We start from the raw sequence: 24,186 nt of genomic DNA, 5'->3' as shown, positions 1-24,186 counted from the left end.
CTATCCTACCCCCCACTTATTCTATTCTTTCTTTTGACCCTGTCCCTCCTCAGAAGTGTTTGCTTTTGATTATCCCCTCCCCCAATCGGCCCTCCCCTCTATCAACCTCCTGCTCTCTTGTCCCCTTTCCCCCTTATTTTCCTGTAGGGTAAGATAGATTTCCATACCCCATTGTGTATGTTATTCCCTCCTTAAGCCAAATCCTATGAGAACAAGATTCACTCATCCCCTCTCACCTTCCTCCATTTCCCCTCCACTGTAAAAGCCTTTTCTTGTCTGTTTCATGTGAGATATTTTACCTCATTCTGCTTCTCCCTTTCTCCTTCTCCCAGTATAATCCTCTCTCACCCCTTAATTTTATTTTCCAGATATCACCCCTCCATCTTCAACTTACCCTGTGCCTATCTATCTATATATACATATAATTTTTCCCTCCCACTACTCTAATACTGACAAAGGACTCATGAGTTACAAATATCATCTTTCCCTGCAGGAATGTAAACAGTTCAACCTTAATAAGTCTCTTATGATTTCTCTTTCCTGTTTACCTCTTCCATGTTTCACTTGAGTCTTGTATTTGAACGTCAAATTTTCAATTCAGCTCTGGTCTTTTCCACAGGAATGCTTGAAAGTCCCCTATTCCATTGAATAACCATTTTTTATCCTGAAGGATTATACTCGGTTTTGACGGGTAGGTGATTCTTGGTTGTAATCCTATCTCCTTTGCCTTCCAGCATATTATATTCTATGCCCTACTATCCCTTAATGTAGAAGCTGCTAAATCTTGTGTTATCCTGATTGTGTTTCCACAATACTTGAATTGTTTCTTTCTGGCTGCTTGCAATATTTTCTCCTTGACCTGGTAACTCTGGAATTTGGCTACAATATTCCTAAGAGTTTTCCTTTGGGGATCTCTTTCAGGAGGAGATAGGTGGATTCTTTCAATTTCTATTTTGCCCTCTGGTTCTAAAATATCAGGGCAGTTTTCCTTGATCATTTCTTGAAAGATGATGTCTAGGCTTTTTTTTTTTTTATCATGGCTTTCAGATAGTCCAATAATTTTTAAATTCTCTCTCCTGGATCTATTTTCCAGGTTAGTTGTTTTTCAATGAGATATTTCACATTGTTTTCTAATTTTTCATTCTTTTGGATTTGTTTTACAGTGTCTTGATTTCTCATAAAGTCACTAGCTTCCAATTGCTCTATTCTAATTTTTAAGGAAGTATTTTCTTCAGTAATCTTTTGGACTTCCTTTTCCATTTGGCCAATTTTGCTTTTTAGGACATTATTCTCCTCATTGGCTTTTTGGACCTCTTTTGCCATTTGGGTTAGACTATTTTTTTAAGGTGTTATTTTCTTCAGTATTTTTGCATGGGCAAAGATGAGATTGCTGCCTCAGCACTGGCAAAGAGATCCCTGCAATCCCTCTCTGATCAGTCACTCGATTCCCCCTCAGTCTGTGGGCCAGAAGCTCAGGAAGCAACTGCCGCCTCAGGAAATAGGACTGGGAACCCGTTCTCCTCTCTCACCACCATAGAAACAGACTTTTCCCACTGACCTTCTAAGTTGTATTTGGAGTTCATGGGTTGAGAAGTATGGAAAGCACCACAGCTGCCTGAGATTCAGTCCTCTGAGGCCTGTTCCAGGTTCATGTGGCCTGCGCACCCATGCCACACTGCGCTCCTCTCTCCACCCAGCATGATATACCTTTCTGATCAACCATCCAGGCTGTCTTTGGCTGGAAATTTGTTTCACTCTGTCTTTGTGTGGGTTCTGCTGCTTTAGAATTTGTTTAGAGCCATTTTTTTAATAGGATTTGGAGGGGTTTGAGGGAGAGCTCAAGCAAGTCATTGCTTTTACTCTGACATCTTGAAGAGAAAAATACTTCAAGCAACAACAAACAAAAATTAAATACTGTGGAAAAACAATCAGGATTTCACAAGACCTAGCAGTTTCTAAAATAAAAGACCATAAGTCTTAGAATATTATATTTCAAAGAGCAAGGGATCTGGGGTTGCATCCAAAAATAACTTACCCAGCAAAGTTGAGTATAATCCTGAATGAAAAAAAAAAGGGAGACATTTGAGGAACTGAAAGACTTTCAGGTATTTGTAACAAAAAGACCAGAATTCAATGGAAAAATCAATATAAAAGATCCAGAACAAATATAAGGAAATCATTAAAGACTAATTATAAGGCATTGATAAAGGTTAAATTGTTTATTTATTATATATGAAAATGTTATCAGTATTCTTAAAACTTTTATAATTACTAAGGTAGTTTGAAAGAAAGGTTGTGGCTGAGTTGTGTATGATGGGATGATTCTAAAACACAAAATTGGGTAGGAAAAGGTAAAAAGGAGCAATTATCTCATAAAAACAGGGCATGAAAAGAAGAACTAATATGGGGAAGGCCATGTGGACAGAAGGCTGGTAATGTTGAAATTTTACTCTTATCTGGATTGAAGAGAAAACAAAACGTACATCTGAAGAGGTATAGAAGTCTTCTGAACTTCTAGAGATGTGAGAAAACTGGGAGATGGGGAGGGGAGGGACTTTTAAAAGTTTGTATAGAATAAGATTAGGAAAGTGGGAGAAGAAGATAAGGGAAAGAATTTTAGAGGGGTGAGTAAAATAAGAAATAAGAGGGTAGGGAGGAAAGATACAATAACAGGGATAGGGTAAAAAGAGAGGCTGAGAAGGGAAATAGTGAGTAAAAATAAGATGGAGGGAAATTCACAAACAGTAATTAGAACTTTGTCAAATCCGTAAGAATATGAGTCATTCCCCAATTGATAAATGGTCAAAGAATATGAACAGGAAGTTTTCCAATGAAGAATTCAAAATAATGCATAGTCATATAAAAATGCTCTAAATCATTATTGATTAGAGAAATGCAGATTAAAACAACCTTGAGATATCATTTTGCAAAAGGGAAGTGACAAATGTCGGAGAGGATGTGGAAAAAATAGGATACATTCATTGTTTGTGGAACTGTAAAATGGTACAACCATTTTGGAAAGCAATCCGGAATTATTCCCAAGGAATTATTAAAATACCTGTACCGTACCCTTTGGGCATAATAAGAGAACATTGTATGCAGTAAAAACAATTTTGTTTTAAGAATGACTTTGAACAAATAAGTTATTTTGTCTATTATAAATACCAAATTAACTATAAAGGACGTATGAACAAAGATGTTATTTACCCGCAAAGAAAAAACTGATAAATAGAAGTATGTATAGAAATACATACATATATATGAAAAAAGACCAAAATTGACATAATAATTTGTTGTATATTTAAAGGGAATAGCAAGCTGAGCATAACAGACTTGAAATTTCATGTACAATCATTTTTTGTTGTATTATGTTATGGAAATGCTTGTTTTATTCCATAAATTAATTTTTAAAGGAAATTTTAAAAAAAAGAAATAACTGAAATCATGTGAGCTGATGAGGTCCCCAAGTGAAATAATATAGAAGAGAAGAGGGACCAGGAGAGGGCCTTGGGGGATACCCACAGTTAGGAGACATGACATGGATGAAGATTGAGCAAAGTGGGCAGAAAAGGAGGGGTCAAACAGGTAGGAGGAGAACCTGGAAGGAAAAGTGCTACAGAAACCTAAAGTGTATCAAGAAGAGGGTGATTGCAGAGAATGTCAAGAAGTATGAAGACTGAGAAAAGGCCATTATATTTGGCAATTAAGAGATCATTAATAACTTTAGAGAGAGCAGTTTCAGTTGAATGATAAAATTGGAAGCCAAACTATAAAGAATAAAGAAGATAATGATAATAATTATTATAGCTATCATTTATATAGTGCTTATTCTGTACCAGGCACTATGCTAAGCACTTTATAAATATCTCATTTGATCCCCACAATAACCCTGGAAGGTAGGTGTTATTATTATCCTCATTTTTCAAGCAAAAGTTAAGTGACTTGCCCAAGGTCACACAGTTAGTAAGTTTCTGAGACTGGATTTGAACTCAAATTTTCCTGATGCCAGGCCCAGAACTCTATCCATTGTGACACCTAGATGCATATGGAAAAAGGGGAGTCACCTAGTGTAGCAGGCCTTCTCAAGGAGTTTAGGCACAAGAGAGAAGAGATATAGGAGGACAACAAGAGGGAATTAATGGATCAAGTAAGGTGTAGGGGAAATGGAGGAGAGATAAGCATGTTTGTAGGCAGTAAGGAAGCAGCCAGGAGACAGGGGAGATGGAAGATTAGTAAGAGAGTAGGGATGATAGAGGGGAAAATCTGCTGCAGAACACAGTGTGAAATGGAATCACTTAACCACAAAGAGTGGTTTTCTTTTACAAGGAAAAGAATCACTTCTTCATATGGAATATGAATGAAGGAAGATATAATGAGGGAAGTTATTTAAGTGACATGAGATGAGAGTGGAGGGAAGAAAAGGAAACTCTCAGCAAATGGCCTCGATTTCTTTTTTTTTAGTGAAATACAATGAAAGATTTTCAGTTAAGAAGGTGGGAAGAGGGAGAACTGTGGGAGGTTTGAGGAGGAATGAAAAACATTTAGAAAAGCCTTTATTGTGTTGTTCGTCCTTCATTCTGGAAGAGGACCGATGACCTCAGGAGGGCCATGTCCTGACTTGCAAGTGAATTGGACTTAAGTGAGGCAGAGTTGCACAAAGTCATCAGCCTCACTCTCTCTTCCAGAGTCACAGGAATCCAGAGAAGATATAGGTCCAGACAGTGAGTGGGATGGTGAATCTATTAAGGAGTTGTAAAAGGATTACCTTGCTGCAATAAGGACCAAGTTGATATTATGTAATATAAACACTACAGTGGGCCCAGTCAGCATGGTTTCTCAATTTTCTCCAATTTCATTCAGTAGCACATGAGTAAAATCGAAGGAAGGGGGATGGTAGGAGCAATCCAAAGACAAGTTCTGGATGAGCAAGGTCAAGAGGAGAGGACTGTTTAGAAGGTTCACCAAGGGATCAAAATGGGGAAGTGAGAAGAGTATAACCAATGCAAAGATGATGATGACCTGCAAAAGAAGGAATGGATCAAGTGATTAGAGATAGTTATGAGAATATTGACAATAGATTATAACCAGGTCTGTGTGATCCTCCATTAGACCATAAGTTCCTTGAGGGAAGACTGTCTTTTGCCTCTCTTTATATCCCCAGCATTTAGCATACTATCTGACACACAGTAGGTGTTTAATAAATGTATATTGATAAAGTATATTTTATCATTCATGAACAAGGATGAAGAACATTTGTAAATGCCACCACGATCAGGTGTATGCCTCTTAATGTGCCTAGTTGTGGTGGGGTGGAAGAGTAGGTCAGAGGAAATGAGTAAATTGAGGAATTAGGAGGTTAGGGTATTTTAAGACATATCAATATGTATGTTGAAATCCCCTTGTATGAAGTAGCTATGGGGAAGAAGAGAAAGACTATGAACTAGGCACTGAACTCATTAAGATCCTGGAGGTCTGTAAACATCAACTATCAGAATCTTAATTGAGTGATAAATACAGATTAAGTGAACTTCAAAGGAGGAGAAGTTACTAATAGTAGTAGAAAAGCAGGAAGCAGTAATGAGGAGCAAGGAGTAATCCAACTCTCCCACCATGACTGGTGTGTGGGGGGGGGGGGGGGGTAATGAGTAAAAGGGCAACCAGTGCTGGGAGGGGCAGCCAGGGAAGCTGTTTCATCAGGAGGGAGCCAGGTCTCAGTGATTGCAAGGAGATGGAGTTATCAAGAGAGGGAAAAGGTTAAAGATAAAATCTAGTTTATTATGTATGGAAGAGACATTCCAGAAATCACAGGGTAGGTAACTTTAGAGTGGGAGGTCGGGGTCATTGGGTTGAAGAGGATGGAAATAAGGAAGTAGTAAATGAGGGATGGAGAATGAGGTGTGAATTGCAACCAGAGCAACTAGGGGCTCAGAATCACTGGGATGGGGTGGGTATGATGGGGTAGAAGCATGTTAATTATTGAGAAGTGAGTTTATCACTATCCACAAGGTTTTGGTCTTGAGTGGAGTCAGCCCAGGGCATCAGGCAGGGTATCAGTCAGGCTCAAAGTTACCACATGTTCATCACAGCTGAAAATGATTACTACAAACACATGATCACTAAGTCATGCAAACTGTATTTCTAGTAGTACAGATGGGTTTGTCCCAAGCCATCCATATTCTCTTGCCAGGTTCTCCTTGTGAATAGTAGATTACAACATTATGACCAGTCAGTTCAGATAAAGCAGGCTGGAAATTGTCATGTGAATAGTTGATTTGTTTTTTCTCAGTTCAATGATAAGTGATTCTATAAATATTTAGCTTAGAATCTTGCCTTATTAGGCTAAACTTTTCAAGAGCAGGAACCATATCTTATTTAGCTTTGTATTTTCCCAATGACTAGTGTAGAATATTACATATAGTAGGCATGTAATACATGCTGAATAAATGAATAATGAGTTAGCATAGGGCCTAAATGAATTGGGAAAGTACAAAGATCTTAAGATCATTCTTCAAGCCTTTTCTTCTACCAGGTCAAAGAAAAAAAAAGGATACTGGTTCCTTCAACTTTTATAGCTGTTTCCTGATGATAATGATTATGATGATGATGATAATGATCAGGAGGAAGAGGAGGAGAAGAATTTTACATTTCACCCAAACTAGAATGCTCATTAATCCCATCTTTCACCTTCTTATTTTTTCATTTGTAAAGAACCACAATCCCTTCTCTCCCCAATCTAGTTCATCTTACTCACCACCACCAAAACAATCCTAATAAATTTTGGATCTGAATCCATCATTGTTTTGCTCAAAAAACAGCAGTGGCTCCCTTCTGCAAATAAGATAAAACATACATTCTTTTGTCTGCCATTGAAGGCTCTCCACAATCTTTCTCTCCTTAACTTTCCAGCCAAATTTCACACTACCCTGTCCCCTCCATGAACTCTTTATTCTGGCCAGACTAGATTACCAGCTGTTCCCTGAACCAGGCATGGTCATCTCCTCCATCCATCAATTCACTTTGGAAATCCTCTTTTGACTGAAGTATATTCCTTCTACACCTTCACCTATTGAAAATCTTTCAAGGCCCAACTCAGGCGACACCTCTCCAAGAAATCTTCCATGATCCCCTAAAATAAAAGTACTTTCTCCTTCTTCAAAATCTCTTAGAGTATTCTGTCTGGAGTTTCCCTTTACTCCCATCGCATTCTGTCTTATGTCATTGCTATTTGTATGTATGACATATGTTCCCAATTAAATTAGAAACTCCTAGAGCACAGGAACTATGTCATTTTTCAACTACGTGTCCCCAGCACCTATCAGAAGACATCCGATGTGGATATGTCTATAAACTGTGTTGTGTTTGTGTGTGTGTGTATGTGTACTAAGTGTGTAAAGAAAGTTTGTCAGTTTTAATTGAATTGAACTCAACAAGGAGGGTTGTACAATGGGACATAAATTACTTCCCCCAAGCAAGACCATATAACATCTGTTTTAATAGTTGTGCTCGACAACCAACCAGGAAAATGACAAGACTTTCTAAAAAGTGAAAAAGTGCTGGAGCTTTCCAGGCTATAATATTCCAATCTACAAAGGCAGCCCAGGGAATAATGTTTCCTGTTAGGGCAAGCTAGCCATACAAGATGTTTCTTTTAATGACTTGAGTTGGTGCATAATTCCCAGCTTTCCAGAAAAGTTTAATAATGATAATAATAATAATCAGAAAAACAGATAGTAACTCTTGAGAAGAGTGTAACCTTTGTTTCCAAGACATTCTCCTAACACAAAGGGTCCAGGTACATTGTTGGAACATCTCACTTCTTTGTCTTATTGTTCCAACCCAAGTAATCTATGAACCCCAGTTGGGGTTCATACCCCTCAAGTGTAATCACCAGCTCGCCTTGTAAGAATGCAGGCTTATAAGACTTAAGATATGAATTGTTCTGTTTATAAATTAATGAAAGCAAATCAGATTCATCTCTGAATCCATAGAAATTAAGAATGTCCAGTAGTGAATCACCTTCTGTTCAGATGCCTTTACAACCCAAGTACTGCTGAGAGTAGAGCTTTACCTAGGAGCTGGAAGTTTGCTCCTCCTCATTGGAACTCCCTTCTGCAATCCCTCTGCCTATGCGGTATGGCTTAGTTTTAGTTGTTCCCTCATGCCACTTTTATCAGCAAATGTCTCCAGTTGTTCCCTTTCCATCTCTTATCTCCCAGGTTATGCTTCTTACAACCTTCCCTCAGTCCCTAGAAGATGGACCTTTTTATTGTTGGCCCAGTTAACTATCCTCCACAATCCTTCCATTCTCTTATGCCTCTAGAATGTGGTGCTCATTCCCTCTTCCAGGGCCCCAACAATTGTCTCTACGGAGGGCACAGTCTGGATATGTTAGCATCTCAAAAAGAACCAAGCTGCCTTTCATTTCCAAATCTTATGTTTCACCAGGGATGGATGATGGGGAGAGACTTACAATAGGTGAACTAATCCATTACCAGACATGTATTAGGTGACTTCTGCATGCTAGTCAATGTGCTAAGCAGTGTGGATACAAAAAGAAATGTGAAAATCTCTGCCCTCAAAGTGCTTACATTCTAATGGAGAAGATGACATGTATGTCTGTATATGTAAGGGTATCTATACAAATAGATTAAATAGAGAGATAGACAAACAGACATAGTTGATACAGATATAGACTATATCCAAAATGAATCCCAAGTAGTTTGGGGAAGGAGGGCACTAACAGCTAGCTGAAAGAACCAGGAAAGCCTTCATGTAGAAAGCAATGTTTAAGCTGAATTTTGAAGGAAACGAGGGATTGTAAGATGAAGAGCCACCCTGGAGTCAGGAGGACCTGAGTTCAAATCCAGCTTCAGACACATACTAGCTGTGTGACTCTGGACAAGTCACTTAACCCCAATTGCCTCCAAAACAATAATAATATTAATGATAGGTAGAGCCAAAAAGAGACTGAATTCTAGTCTGAGAAGAAGCCTGTGAAATCAGACTGAGATGTGGGAAAGGAATGGAATGGCAAATAGGAAAAGATATGAGTTAACCATGCAAAGAGAATATCTTCCATTTACTTGTCTGCTTTTTCACTCATTCATTCAGCTCCAGCAGGAAATGTTAATGAACGAAAATCAGGAGCCCATTACCTCTTTGACGGAAGAGTTCTAGGCAAGGTCCTAAGAGGAGATAGAATCTACAGGTCCCAATTAAGCAAACAAGCTTTAGGGGGATGCCAGTCATCAGCCAGGAGCTTTCTGAAAAGTATGTCAAGATGACAGACACTACAGAAAATAAGAATTCAAAAACCAGAGGCTGATCAACTGCAGAAACTCAGACCCACATACTTAATATCATTATCTCTGAATGAAGATAAACCAGCTAAACAAAGTCAGCCTGGGAACTGGGAGAGGATGGCTTCTGGATCTTATCTCTCCTTTCTCTGAACTCTTTGAAATCTGGCTCCCTTCCTCCCTTTCCCCACAATCTACAGCCCAATACGTATCAGACTGTGCCTGGTTTTCTTCTTCTTATCAGCCTCAAATTCTTTGATATGCAAGCCAGAATCTGAAGCTTTAGAATCCAAGTTAAAGCCCCATTTCTGCTCCTTATTCCCTACATAATCTTAGGCAGGGAACGTCTCCTTTTCTGAGCCTCAGATTCCTCTTCAGTAAAATGGAGAATTTGGACTTGTTTTTCTTCAAGCTGTGAATCTGTGGTCCTAAGATAGAGTGGTTGATTTGTCTGCAGACTCCTGTCATTTGTACCTCAGCACCCAGGTGTTCCTGGAGAGTGAGAATCAAGCCCAGGTATAGTTGCTCCCCTTGTCCTCCCCTCTACCTTCTGAAGAGTCTGAGACGTATTACCTTGCTTTCTACATGCAGAACGCTAAACCAGACTCTGCAGACCATCGTAAGATACAGCAATAGCTCACATTGCTATTTGTGGTTCAGTCATTTTCAGTTGTATTTGACTCTTTGTGACTCCATTGGAGGGCTTGTCTTGGCAGAGATATTTGAGTGGTTTGCCATTTCCTTCTCCAGCTCATTTTAAAGATGAGGAAACTGAGGCAGACAGGGTTAAGCGGCTTGTCCAGGGATCACACAGCTAGTAGGTATATGAGGCAAGATTTGAACTCAAGATAAGTCTTGCTGACTCTAAGCCCAGTGTTCTAATCACTGTACCAACTAGCTGCCCCTCACATTGCTAGAGTACCTTCAGTTTTACACTTACATCTCTTTCTTTGGAATGGCACTGCAATATTATTATCCCCATTTTACAGATGAGAAACCTGAGGCTCTAAGATATAGAGCGATTCATCTAGGATCACATATCTAGTAAAAGTCAGATCCAGGATGCAAGACCAGTTTGTATATCCAGGCTGTTGTTTCTCCACTGTACTCCCACTATTTGGGTAAAACATAGTCACTGCCCTAAGTAGCATTAATTTCATAAGAACAGAGACATAAATACAAAACAGTGTAAAATTTTGAGGTTGGGGATCAGGAGGCAAACCAATGGTTAGGCCATTTAACCAAAGATGGAAAGGTCAAGCACAAAATCACAAATATTTTTCATCAGTGAGTGGATCTTCCTTAGCATTCTCAGGACAGGTTCACATCTGAATAGCTAAATAGCTCTTCACAGTTGAAGAAGACTGAGATCATTCTCTCTTTTGCTCTGAAGAGTGAGCTGCTTAAAGTAATTTGGTACCAATTTAGCCCCATAAATATTTGTTAAGTACAGTGAGGTGGCTTAATCAAGTGGCTAGAATGCTAGGCTAAGATTTCACAGCACTAGATTTCTCCTCTGACCCTTGCTAGCTGTGTTGTGACCCCAGATAAGTCACTTAATGACTCTGTGCCTCAGATGAATTTACAGAACTTATCTACTAAATATTAGGTGGGTAACCTCTGGATGGTAGGGGGAGTTTTCACCCTGGAAATTCCTTAAATTGATCAAATCACACACCCTTGCTTGTACAGTGTGACATGCCCCATGTTCTCCCAGACAATCTCAATTTCAAATAAATAAATCAACTATATATTCTTTCTTAGACCGTGAATCCTGAATTTTGCTTCCCAAAAATCATAGCTATATATCAAAATCAATTTCTAATACATAAATAGATAACCTATACATTCTTTCATAGACCACGAATCCTGAATTTTGGTTACCCAAATCATAGTTACATATCAAATGTCAGTGGAGAGAGGGGAAGGCTTCTATCTGGAGCTTTGTGATTCCACAAATGGCCCAGCGAGTCTATAGTCCTGTTCTCAGAAAACAAAACAAAAAACAAAATATCTAAATGGTAGTTGGTATATGCATTATTATCCTGGGTTTACAGATGAGGAAAGTGAGACTGAGAAGCACTGTGGTGCAATAGGAAAAACACTGGCTATGTAATCAAGGGACCTAAATTTGAATCCTGGCTCAGTCATTTACTATGCAAGATATCTTGGGTAAATAGCAACCTCTGTGGGCTGCTGTTTCCTCCTCTCTACCATGAAGGAATTGAATCCTGCCAAATCATAATCTATAATCTTTTGATCGTGAGTGATGTGGCCCCTATTACATAGGTAGAGATTGGCAGAGATTCACATCCAGCTGCTCGGACTCCAGCTCTAGCGTCTTTTCTCACCACACCAGGTTGAACTTCCCACCATCTCTGTTTCTGTAGAAAAAGCAAATTGAAGTAATTCTCTGATCCACTTCCCAGAAAATAGAGGCCCAGTTCTTGGGTAGGAAATGAAACTGTTTATGTTCTCCTTGGGAGAACTGATCGATCCCCAGCACAGTGCTCCCTCAGGGAGATTAAAAGTTGGAAGAAACCCTGGAGGAGGTCAAGAACCTTAGAGCCAAGGGGATTTTTGCACAATGTGAAGCAGTGTTTATTAGGCAACTAACCAGAGCAAAGAGAGGGGAGCCAGCATTTCCTGCCTCCCCTTTCCACAGCCATTGTGTTCTGCTGAGAGAGAAGGAAGTGGCCTCTCTCACAGTGAATGGACAGCAGAAGTGTTAATTGTTGATGGCAGCTCCTTTCACTAGCCTGGCCCTACTGAGCATCAGAGAACCAGTCAATAAACAGTAAGCACCTACTATGTGCCAGGCACCGGAAAACCAGAGAATGTCAGAGATAGAAGGAACCTTAGTGATCTAACCTAACAGTTCATTTTGGAGATGGAGAAACTGATATTCAGAAAGGGGAAGAGGTTTGCACTGGGTGTCACGGTGACTAAAAGGACTGTGCTCCATTATCTAGAAGAGGAAACGTAGAGCTCAGACTGATAATCTGACTTCAAAAAGCAGGGTAGAATTTTTCTAAAGTCCCTTAAACTAGTAATAGTGTCTTCTATCTGTGTAGGACTTTACAGTGTACAAAGCATGATCACCTCCATTCTCCCCTTATCTTCACAATAAACTCAAAAAGGTGAGTAGAATAAGAAATGTATTATTTCCATTTTTGATATGAGGAAACTGAGGACCAGAGAGGAGAGCCAGATTGACCCACGAGGTACAATAAGCTACTAGCAGATCAACACAGAGCTGCGTAGGAACTGGTTAACTCTATGGTCAAGATTGCAGAGGGATAAAAGTGAAGCTAATTCAGGGCTATAGGCTGAGAGTAAGGAGTGAAATGACTAGACATCTTATTGAGGAAGCAGTGTTTTTTGTTTGTTTGTTTGTTTGTTTGTTTGGGAGCAGAAGGAAAAATGGAAGGTGAAGAGGTTGTGGTCTGGGAGAAGAATCTGAGGGTTCTGGATGAGGGAAATGGAATGCTGAGGGTAAAATCAAAGGAATGAGCATACTCTTGTGTGGCTTGGGTGGGGAGGAGAAAAGAATCCAGGTCTTCTAGCTTCCAGACCGGTGTTTTGTCAGTTTCTTTTTAATGTCTCTCTTTGAATCCAATCCTTGGGATTCCAGTTCAAACCCTTTTCTTAACATGTGTCAAGCCATTCTAGACCAGGAGGGAAATGAACTCTATGAGGTTATACATAACAACTTTGGGGTTTCATTTGATTGGATGTTCTGTGATACAATCTTTCCCCTCTGAAGAAGGATGGAATCACTCCATAACCTTTCTTATTTCACTTTACCTTTAATTTTATTTTTATTTTTTATTATTATTTTTGATTTATCAATCAATTTATCAATAATCAATTATTATTTTTGATTTATCAATTAATTTTGGTTTATCAAATATCAATAATTGAATTATCAATAATTTATCAATAAATTTATCAATTTATCAATAATCACTTCCATATGCTTTTGAGTTTAAAATTTTTCTCCCCTTTCCTCCTCACCACCCTCCCCAAGACAGCACACAATCTGATATAGGCTATACATTTACATTCATATTAAACATATTTTCACATTAGTGATGTTGTAAGTAAAAATTAAAATCAATAGGAGGAACCACCAGAAAGAGGAAACAAAACTCAACAGAAGAGAAAAAAAAATAACAATTCGGCTTCCATAGTTCTTTCTTTGGGTGTGGATAGCATTTTCCATCACAAGGCCTCTGGATATCTCTTAAATCCTTGTATTGCCATGAAGGGTTAAGTTTATCAATATTAGTCATCACATAATGTGGCTGTTATTGTGTACAAGGTTCTCCTGGTTCTGCTCACTTCACTCAGTATCAGACCATACAAGTCTTTCCAGATTTTTCTGGAGTCAGCCTGTTCATCATTTCTTATAGCACAATAGTATTCCATCACATTCATATAACACAACTTGTTCCGCCCTTCCCCAATTGATGGGCATCCTCTCAATTTCCAATTCTTTGCCACCACAAAAAGAGCTGCTATGAATATTTTTGTACATGTAGGTCCTTTTCCCATTTGTGTGATCTCTTTGGGATATAGCCCTAGAAATGCTATTGCTGGGTCAAAGGGTATGCACATTTTTATAGCCCTTTGGGTATAGTTCCAAATTGTTCTCCAAAATGGTTGGATTATTTCACAACTCTACTAACAATGCATTAGTGTTCCAATTTTCCCACATCTTCTCCAACATTTATCATTTTCCTGTCTTGTCACGTTGGCCATTCTGATAGGTGTGATGTGGTACCTCAGAGTTGTTTTGATTTGCATTTCTCTAATCAATAGTGATTTAGAGCATTTTTTCATAGGACTATAGATGGCTTTAATTTCTTCATCTGAGAACTGTCTGTTCATATCCTTTGACCATTTATCAATTGGGGAATGGCTTGTATTCTTATAAATTTGAATTAATTCTCTATATATTTTAGAAATGAGGCCCTTATCAGAGAGACTGGTTGTAAAAATTCTTTCCCAATTTTCTACTTTCCTTCTAATCTTAGTTGCATTGGCTTTGTTTGTGCAAAAACTTTTCAATTTAATGTAATCAAAATTATCTATTTTGCTTTTCATAATGTTCTCTATCTCCTGTTTGGTCATGAATTCTTCTGTTCTACATAGATCTGACATGTAAACTATTCCTTGCTCTCTCAGTTTGCTTATAGTATCAGCCTTTATATCTAAATCATGTACCCATTTTGACTTTATTTTGGTATATGGTGTGAGATTTTGGTTTTTGCCTAGTTTCTGCCATACTCTTTTCCAGTTTTCCCAGCAGTTTTTTTCAAAGAGTGGGTTCTTATCCCAGAAGCTGGGGTCTTTGGGTTTATTAAATAATATATTACAATAGTCATTGACTACTGTGTCTTGCATACTTAACCTATTTCAGTGATCCACCACTCTATTTCTTAGTCAGTACCAAGCAGTTTTGATGATTGCTGCTTTATAATACAATTTAAGATCTGGGATGGCTAGGCCACCTTCCCCTGCATTTCTTTTCATTAGTTCTCTTAATATTCTGGACCTTTTGTTCTTCCAAATGAATCTTAGTTTGATTGGTATGGCACTGAATAAGTAAATTAGCTTAGGTAGAATTGTCATTTTTATTATATTAGCTCGGCCTACCCATGAGCAACTGATGTTTTTCCATTTATTTAGATCTGATTTTATTTGCGTGAAAAGTGTTTTGTAATTGTGTTCATAGAGTTCCTGGGTTTGTTTCAGGAGGTAGACTTCTAAATATTTTATAACGTCTATAGTAAGTTTAAATGGAATTTCTCTTTCTATCCCTTGCTGTTGGGCTCTGTTGGTAATGTACAGAAATGCCGATGATTTATGTGGGTTTATTTTATAGCCTGCAACTTTGTTGAAGTTGTTTATTATTTCAAGTAGTTTTTCACTTGATTCTCTGGGATTCTCTAAGTATAACATCATGTCATCTGCAAAGAGTGATAGCTTTGTTTCTTCTTTGCCTATTCTAATGCCTTCAATGTCTTTTTCTTCTCTTATTGCTAAAGCTAACGTTTCCAGTACGATGTTGAATAACAGTGGTGATAATGGATATTCTTGTTTCACCCCTAATCTTATTGGAAATGCTTCTAGCTTATCCCCATTACATATTATGCTTGCTGACGGTTTTAGGTAGATGCTATTTATTATTTTAAGGAAGACTCCATTTATACCTATGCTCTCTAGTGTTTTTAATAGGAATGGGTGTTGTTTTTTGTCAAAAGCTTTTTCTGCATCTATTGAGATGATCATGTGGTTTCTGTTAGTTTTGGTGTTGATATGACGGATTATGCTGATAGTTTTCCTTATATTGAACCAGCCCTGCATTCCTGGTATAAATCTTACCTGGTCATAGTGTATTATTCTTGTGATAAGTTGCTGTAATCTATTTGCTAATATTTTGTTTAAAATTTTTGCATCTATATTCATTAGAGAAATTGGTCTATAATTTTCTTTCTCTGTTTTGACTCTTCCTGGTTTAGGTATCAGCACCATATTTGTATCATAAAAAGAATTTGGTAAGATTCTTTCTTTAGCTTTTTTACCAAATAGTTTATATAGTATTGGAATTAATTGTTCTTTAAATGTTTGATAGAATCCGCATGTAAATCCATCTGGCCCTGGAGATTTTTTCCTAGGGAGTTCATCAATGACTTGTTCAATTTCTTTTTCTGAGATGGGGTCATTTAAGTATTTTACTTTCTCTTCTGTTAATCTGGGCAATTTATATTTTTGTAAATATGTATCCATTTCACTAAGATTGTCACTTTGTTGGCATGTAGTTGGGCAAAATAATTTCTAATTATTGTTTTATTTCCTCTTCCTTGGTGGTATTTTCACCCTTTTCATTCTTGATACTAGTAATTTGGTTTTCTTCTTTCTTTTTTTTAATTAGATTAACCAAAGGTTTATCTATTTTATTGTTTTTTTTCATAAAACCAGCTCTTAGTTTTATTTATTAGTTCAATAGTTTTCTTAATTTCAATTTTATTAATTTTTCCTTTGGTTTTCAATATTTCTAATTTGGTGTTTAATTGAGGATTTTTAATTTTTCTTTTTCTAGTTTTTTTAGTTGTATGCCCAATTCATTGATCTCCTCTTTTTCTATTTTATTTATGTAAGCATTTAGAGATATAAAACTTCCCCTAAGAACTGCTTTTGCTGCATCCCATAAGTTTCGGTATGTTGTCTCATTATTATCATTCTCTTGAATGAAATTATTGATTGTTTCTATGATTTGTTGTTTGACCCAATCATTTTTTAGGATTAGATTATTTAGTTTCCAATTATTTTTCAGTCTATCTTTCCATGGCCCTTTATTACATATAATTTTTACTGCATCATGATCTGAAAAGGATGCATTTACTATTTCTGCCTTTCTGCATTGGATTGTGAGGTTTTTATGCCCTAGTACATGGTCAATTTTTGTGTATGTGCCATGTACCACCAAGAAAAAAGTATATTCCTTTCTATCCCCATCCAGTTTTCTCCACAGGTCTATCATACCTAACTTTTCTAATGTTCTATTCACCTCCTTCTTTCTTGTTTATTTTGTGGTTAGATTTATTTAGCTCAGAGACGGGGAGGTTGAGGTCCTCCACTAGTATAGTTTTGCTGTCTATTTCTTCCTGTAACTCCCTGAACTTCTCCTCTAAGAATCTGGATGCTACACCATTTGATGCATATATGTTTAGTAATGATATTACTTCATTGTCTATGGTGCCTTTTAGCAGGATGTAGTTTCCTTCCTTATCTCTTTTGATAAGATCTATTTTTGCTTTTGCTTTGTCTGAGATCAGGATTGCTACCCCTGCTTTTTTTACTTGAGCTGACGCATAATATATTTTGCTCCAGCCTTTTACCTTTACCCTGTATGTGTCACTCTTTTTCAAATGTGTTTCCTGTAAGCAACGTATTGTAGGATTATGGTTTTTAATCCAATCTGCTATACGCTTCCGTTTTATGGGAGAGTTCATCCCATTCACATTTACAGTTATGATTACTATCTGTGTCTTTTTCTGCATCCTTTTTCCCCCCTGTTTATGCTTTTCTTTCTCCTTTCTCCTTACCCCCCTCACTAGTGTTTTGTTTTTGACCAGCACCTCCTATGGTCCCACCTCCCTTCTATTATCTCTTTCCCTTTTCTTCCCCTTTACCCTTATTGCTTCTTCCCTCCCTTCTATCCCCCTCCCTTTTCTTTCCCCTTTTCCCTTCTACTGCCTATAGTGCAAGTTAGATTTCTATACCTAATTGATAATGTTATTCACTTCTTGAGCCAAATATGATAAGAGTAAGGTTCAAACAGTGCTCATCCCCCTCCCTTCTTTACCTCTGCTCTAATAGGTTTTTGTGTCTTTTCCTGTAATGTAATTTACCCTTGTCTGCCTCCTCCTTTCTCAGTACATTTTCTTAGCTCAGACTAATTCACTTACTTGGATCCATTTAACCCACTTGATTAAATTGTTTTTTATCATTACATCAAAGTCAACTTATGTCCACCCCCTTTATATATACTCCTTTAACATGGTATAATAACAATACAGTTCTCAAGAGTTGCAAATGTCATCTTCCCTTGTAGGGATGTAAACATTTTGCCCTTATTAACAACATATTGTAACTTTCTGTCCCATTTACCTTTTTATGTCTCTCTTGAATCTTGTACTTGAAGATCAATTTTTTTGTTGAGTTCTGGTCTTTTTATCAGGAACATTTGGAAGTCCCCTATTTTGTCAAATATCCATATCCTTCCCTGAAAAATCACACTCATTTTCACTGGGTAGTTAATTCTTGGCTGCATTCCAAGCTCCTTTGCCTTACGGAATATCATGTTCCATGCCCTATGGTCTTTTAATGTAGAGGCTGCAAGGTTGTGTGTAATCCTGACTGTGGTTCCATGATATTTAAATTGCTTCTTTCTGGCTACTTGTAGTAATTTCTCTTTAATCTGGTAATTTTGGAATTTAGCTATTATATTCCTTGGTGTTTTCAATTTGGGATCTCTTTCAGGCGGGCAGCGATGGAGTCTTTCTGTAGTTATTTTACCTTTAGTTTCTAGGACTTCATGGCAGTTTTCCTTTATGATTTCCTGAAGGATATTGTCCAGGCTCTTTTTTTCATCATGACTTTCAGGTAGGCCTATAATTTTTAAATTGTCTCTCCTGGATTGATTTTCTAGGTCAGCTGTTTTACACATGAGGTATTTTACGTTTTCATCTATTTTTTCATTTTTTGTTTCTGTTTGACTGATTCTTGCTCTCTCATGGAGTCATTAGTTTCCATTTGTTCAATTCTAATTTTTAACATATTGCTTTTTTCTGTTAGATTTTGTACTTTCTTCTCCAATTGGTCAATTGTATTTTTAAGGGATTTATTCTCCTCATTGTACTTTTTTTCCAATTGGCCAATTGTTTTTTTTTTTAAGGTCTTGTTTTCTTACTTTTTTCCAATTGGCCTATTGTACTTTTTAAGTACTCCTCTGCCTCTCTCATTTGACTTTTAAAATCCTTCTTGAGTTCTTCTAAGAAGGCTTTTTGGGCTTCAGACCAGTTCATATTTCCTTTTGATGCTGCAGATGTGGGTTTGATGACAGTGTTGTCCTCTTCAGAATTTCTGTTTTGATCTTCACTCTTCTCATAATAAGAATCTATTGTATGTTTCTTTTTACTCATGGTGTTTCTTTATTCCCTGGCCTTTACAGAGATTAAGCTCTCCTGCTGGGGAGCAGAGGGCACTGACCCAAGCTTCTTGTGTTGGGAGCCTAGGTCTTGGTCACTGACTTTGGGAGCTGGGGCCTCTTACGTTGGCAATTGGAGGCTGTAGGGTTCTGGCAGCTTATCTGGTGTTGGGCTGGAATCAGCAAGGCTGGGACTTTCAGGTAAATCTAGGTTGCCTGCTTTTCCTTTCCTTTAGCTTTGTTTAGCTCCTTTTAGATAAGTGCTGCCAGGTGTTTATCTGCCTGGGGCCCCTTGCAGTGCTGCCTCCATTATTTCTGTTGAGACACTGGGAGACTTCTTTGCTGTAGAATGCTGAGGCACCTGGTGGTTTTCTGAGCTGGTTTCCACCAGTTACCCCACCCTCACTGAGGCACTCGGAAGTACAGCTGTTGGTGTTTGCCTGCTCGACCATGTGGGCTTCAGAATCTCCTCCTGGTTGGCAGTTGGAGGCTGTAGGGTTCTGACAGCTTACCTGGTGTTGGCCTGAAATCAACAAGGCTGGAACTTTTTGGCACCTCTAGGTTGCTTTCTTCAGCTCCTTTCAGACGAATGCTGCCGGGTGCTTATCTGCCTAGGGCCCTTTGTAGTGGTGCTTCCCTTATTTTTGCTGAGGTACTGGGAGACGCATTTGCTGTAGAATGCCGAGGCACCAGAATCTCCTCCTGGTGTGCTAAAGTCGGTGTTTCCACTAGCTGGCTGGGTGACTCCTGTTTCATACTGCTCCCCTTCCCCCAGGGTAAGAGGGGCCTTTCCCGTTAATCCCTCTAGCTACCTGGGCTACTGCTCTGCTGCACTCCGTCTTTCTTCAGGTTCAGCTGTTCTAGGGTTTTTTCTTGGGTGATATTTTCTGGTTTTTCAGAGGTTGATAGGGGACGGTGAGAGTGACTACCTTTTTACTCCACCATCTTGGCTCCCGGAAGCAGAAGTTCTGATTTCACTTTAGCAGGAGCTCTAGGCAGAGTTGATATCTCTTCTTACCCATCTGCCCACTGTGGTTCAGTGGATAAAATGCTGGGCCTAGAGTCAGGAAGACCTGAGTTCAAATATGGCCTCATATACCCATTAGTTCTGTGACCCTGGCCAAGTCACTTAACCTCTATTTCACCTCAGTTTCCTCAACTGTAAAATGAGCTCAATAATAGTACCTATCTTCTAGGATTGTTGTAAGGATCAAATGAGATAATATTTGTTTAAAAATTAGTGTATTGCCTGGCACATAGTAGATACTTGATAAATGCTTCTTTCTTTCCACTGCAATCTCATATTTGTGGACCTCAATATACATGTCAATTTCCCTTCAAAATGGGGACAAACATCTTCTGCCTTTCCAGTCCTTCAGTCTCTCCTCAGCTCTCATGTGCATAGGATTATAGGTGACCAATCTAGAGGTATAAAGAGCCTCAGAGTCATCTAATCCAACTCCATTATTTTATTGATGAAAAAAAATAGCACCCACATGAGGAAAGTATTATAGATGGGATTTGAACCCTAATTCCAGAACTAGTATTCTTTCCATTGTATCCTGCTATCTGCCATCAGCCTCTTCCCCACCTGAGCCACATAAGGGTACAGTCATCCCTTTGATCTTACCCTCAGTCAGTATTTCATTTCCGTCATCCAGAACCCCTAGATTCTTCTCCCAGATCACAACCTCTTTGTCTGCCATTTTTCCTTCTGCCTCACAAAAAAAAAAACAAGAAACAAACAAAAAAAACCCAAACCCTACTTCCTCACTAAGATCTCTAGTCATTTCATTCTTCCAACAGTGCATTAGTGTCCCAGTTTTCTGACGTCCAACATTTTCCTTTTTTTATCATATTAGCCACTCTGATAGGTGTGAGGCAGTAGCTTAGAGTTGCTTTAATTTGCTTTTCTCTGATCAATAGAGATACAGAGCATTTTTTCATGTGACTATAGATAGTTTTAATTTCTTTGAAAACCACCTGTTCATATCCTTTGATCATTTATCAATTGGGAAATGACTTGTTTTTTTTATAAATTTGATGCAGTTCTCTATATATTTGAGAAATGAGACCTTTATCAGAGATACTTGTTGCAAAATTTTTTCCCAGTTTTCCTTATAATTTTGGTTGCATTAGTTTTGTTTGTGCAAAAAACTATTTAATTTTATATAATCAAAATTATCTACTTTACATTTTGTAATGCTCTCTATATCTTCTTTAGTCCTAAATTCTTCCTTTATCCATAAATCTGACAGATATAGTATCCCATGCTCTCTTAATTGGCTTATGGTATTACCCTTTATGTGTAAATCATGTATCCATTCACTATTCACTTTCTCTGCTCTAACTCAAATGTTGCTAAATATGACTGGAAGAAACCACATAACCACAACTTTGTGTACTACAAATTTGTTATCTCATCTCAACTGGCCATTGCTCCTGCACAGCAGGCCTTTCGCCCTTCCATGATTGGCTCTACTGAATTTCCCACAATGGCTGCTCTAAACTGTTCTCCTCAAATCTCCTACAATGCCATTTCTCTGTCTCTCTGTCTCTGTCTCTGTCTCTGCCTTGTCCCTCTGTCTCTGGGTCTCTGTTTCTGTCTTTCTGTCTCTGTCTCTTTCTGTCTTTCTCTGTCCCCTTCCCTCCTTATCCTTCTCCCTCTCTCTCTCTCTTTCTCCCTAACCTCACTTCCTACTTTATATAGAAGAGAGACCATTATTATGAACTCTTTCTTTTCCTCAACTCCACACCTCAAAAAGCTCTATAACAACTCCAATTCTCTCCTACTCTGTTCCAGTCTTTTTCTCTGACCAAAGAGGAGACTCCATCCCTCACCAAGGCCAACCACACCACTTGTGTCCATGATCTCATTGCCACCCCACCCCCCCAAGCCCATCCTCTACAGGAGCTTGCTGTTTGAATCATCCCCTCTCTTCTGTAATATCTCCACATTTACTGTTTCCTTCTCTGCTCCCTACAACCACATCAAGTTCTTCCCTATCTTCAAAAAAGACTTTCTTTGACCCCATCATTCCCTCAAACTTTCTGATATGTTCTGTGTCTTTCACAGCTGGACTCCTAGAAAAGTCACTGACCTTTCCTCTTTCTCCCTCACTGCTAATATCTAATGCACTGTCATATCTACTACTGCAACATCTCTGTTGCAGACCAAGGGAAGAAGTGGCTTGGAGGGAGAAGAGCTTAGCCTGGCTGCCTCAGGGTGGATCAGAGAATGCCAATATTTCACACAAAAGTAGGAGTCTCACTGGAGGCAGTTTTGACAAGGATAGCTATTTGTAGAAAATCAGGGGCCAAGCACAGAAGCACTGACAAGGAAGATTAAGGGACTGTTATGAGAAAACTAGAGCCAGGATCAGAATCTGACAGATCAACTTTGCAAGGACCAGGTATAATATGATGTTATTCAACCAGTTAGCTGAAGTTACATGTACAAGAATCTTTGGCTTAGGGGCATTCTTATGTACAAGCAGCTCCCCTGGAAGAAAATCCCTTTGCTAATCTTTTGCATCTGTGCTGGCAATGGACCCCCAGATGGATCTCTTTCCTCCATCTGCCCCCCATCACTCACACTGCCACAACCCTGAATCAAGCTTTCATCACCTCTTTTCTAATGTTAGTGATAACCTCTTAACTGATCTGTCCCTTCCTCCAGTCTCTCCTGTCTCCAGTCCATCCTTCATGAATCTATCAAGGTACAATCTGACCACATCACTGTCCTGCTCCAAAACCTCCGTATTCCACATAGTATAAAACATACATTTCTTAGCACAATCCATAAGACATTCCATAATCTGGCTCCAACCTACCATTGAATATTATTTTACATAATAATCCTCAACACAAATTCCATATCCCAGTCAATTTGGAATAAATTCTATCTCCTAGTGAAACTCTGCTTTCTCCTATGTCAGTATTCCTGCTCACATACCATCTCCCAACCCTAGAAAGACTCTGCCCCTCTCCATCCTGATTCCCATCTGTGCCTATTGAAATCACTCCCTTTCTTCAAGAGCCAGCTCAGGTGCCACCTTCTTCATGAAACCTCCTCTGCCTCCACACCCTCTAGGTATCAATGATCTCTTCTTTCTCCAGTTTTTCATAACACTTTACCTGTGCCCCTTATTTTTTTAGGATCATAAACCTGGGTTCTATGAGGGACCTCAGAATGCATCTAATCCAATTCAATAGATGAGGAAACTGAGGATGAAGGAAAATAAGTGACTTGCCTCAAGTTATATAGTTTGTAAAAGATGAGATACTTATCAAATTCTGTCTTCTACCATAGTTGTCTTTGTACTTACTTGTCTCAAGTGCCCATTTCCATCAGATTAGAAATTCTTGAGGGCAGAGGTTGTATCATTTCTCATTTTTGTATTACCGGTGCCTAACATAGTATCTACTACATTTTTGTTGTTGTTGAGTCGTTTCAGTCATGTCCAACACTTCGTGACCCCATTTGGGGTTATCTTGGCAAAGATACTGGAGTGATTTGCCATTTCCTTCTCCAGCTCATTTTACTGATAAAGAACTAAAGCAAATAGGGTTGAGTGACTTTCCCAAGGCCACACAGCTAATCTGAAGAAAGATTTGAACTCTTCCTGATTTGAAACTTTCTGATTCCAAGTCCACTGCTCTATCCACTGTGCAACCCAGCTGTCCCATCTACTACATGGTAGTTGCTAAAGAAATATTTTTTATTGAATTGAATCAAACAGGTTTTGAGATGGTAGTCCTTCCTTTATTGCTCTAAAACTATATTATACAATACTCCCTTAAACATGTTGGAGCCTGCAACTACAGGAACCTAGCTAATAGCAACAGAACTAAAAGTTTAGACCTCAAAGGGACTACACATTGTTAGCATCAAACCACTCTGAATAAACATACATAAACAAACATCTCATAAACAACAACAGTTGCAAAAAAGAAGAAAGGAAGGAAAGAAGGAAGGAAAGATATTGGGAAAGAAATATAATTTTTTCCTCTAGCCCAAATTATTTCTATTTTGCCTAGGAACCCACAAGGTGGCCAATTGGAAAGAATGAAAACTTTTCTTTCTTTCTTTCTTTCTTTCTTTCTTTCTTTCTTTCTTTCTTTCTTTCTTTCTTTCTTTCTTTCTTTCTTTCTTTCTTTCTTTCTTTC

This window comes from Vombatus ursinus, unplaced genomic scaffold (genome assembly GCF_900497805.2).
Source record: "Vombatus ursinus unplaced genomic scaffold, bare-nosed wombat genome assembly UNPS02014180.1, whole genome shotgun sequence".
In the NCBI taxonomy this organism is placed as follows: Eukaryota; Metazoa; Chordata; class Mammalia; order Diprotodontia; family Vombatidae; genus Vombatus; species Vombatus ursinus.
This window is presented reverse-complemented; position numbering follows the sequence as displayed.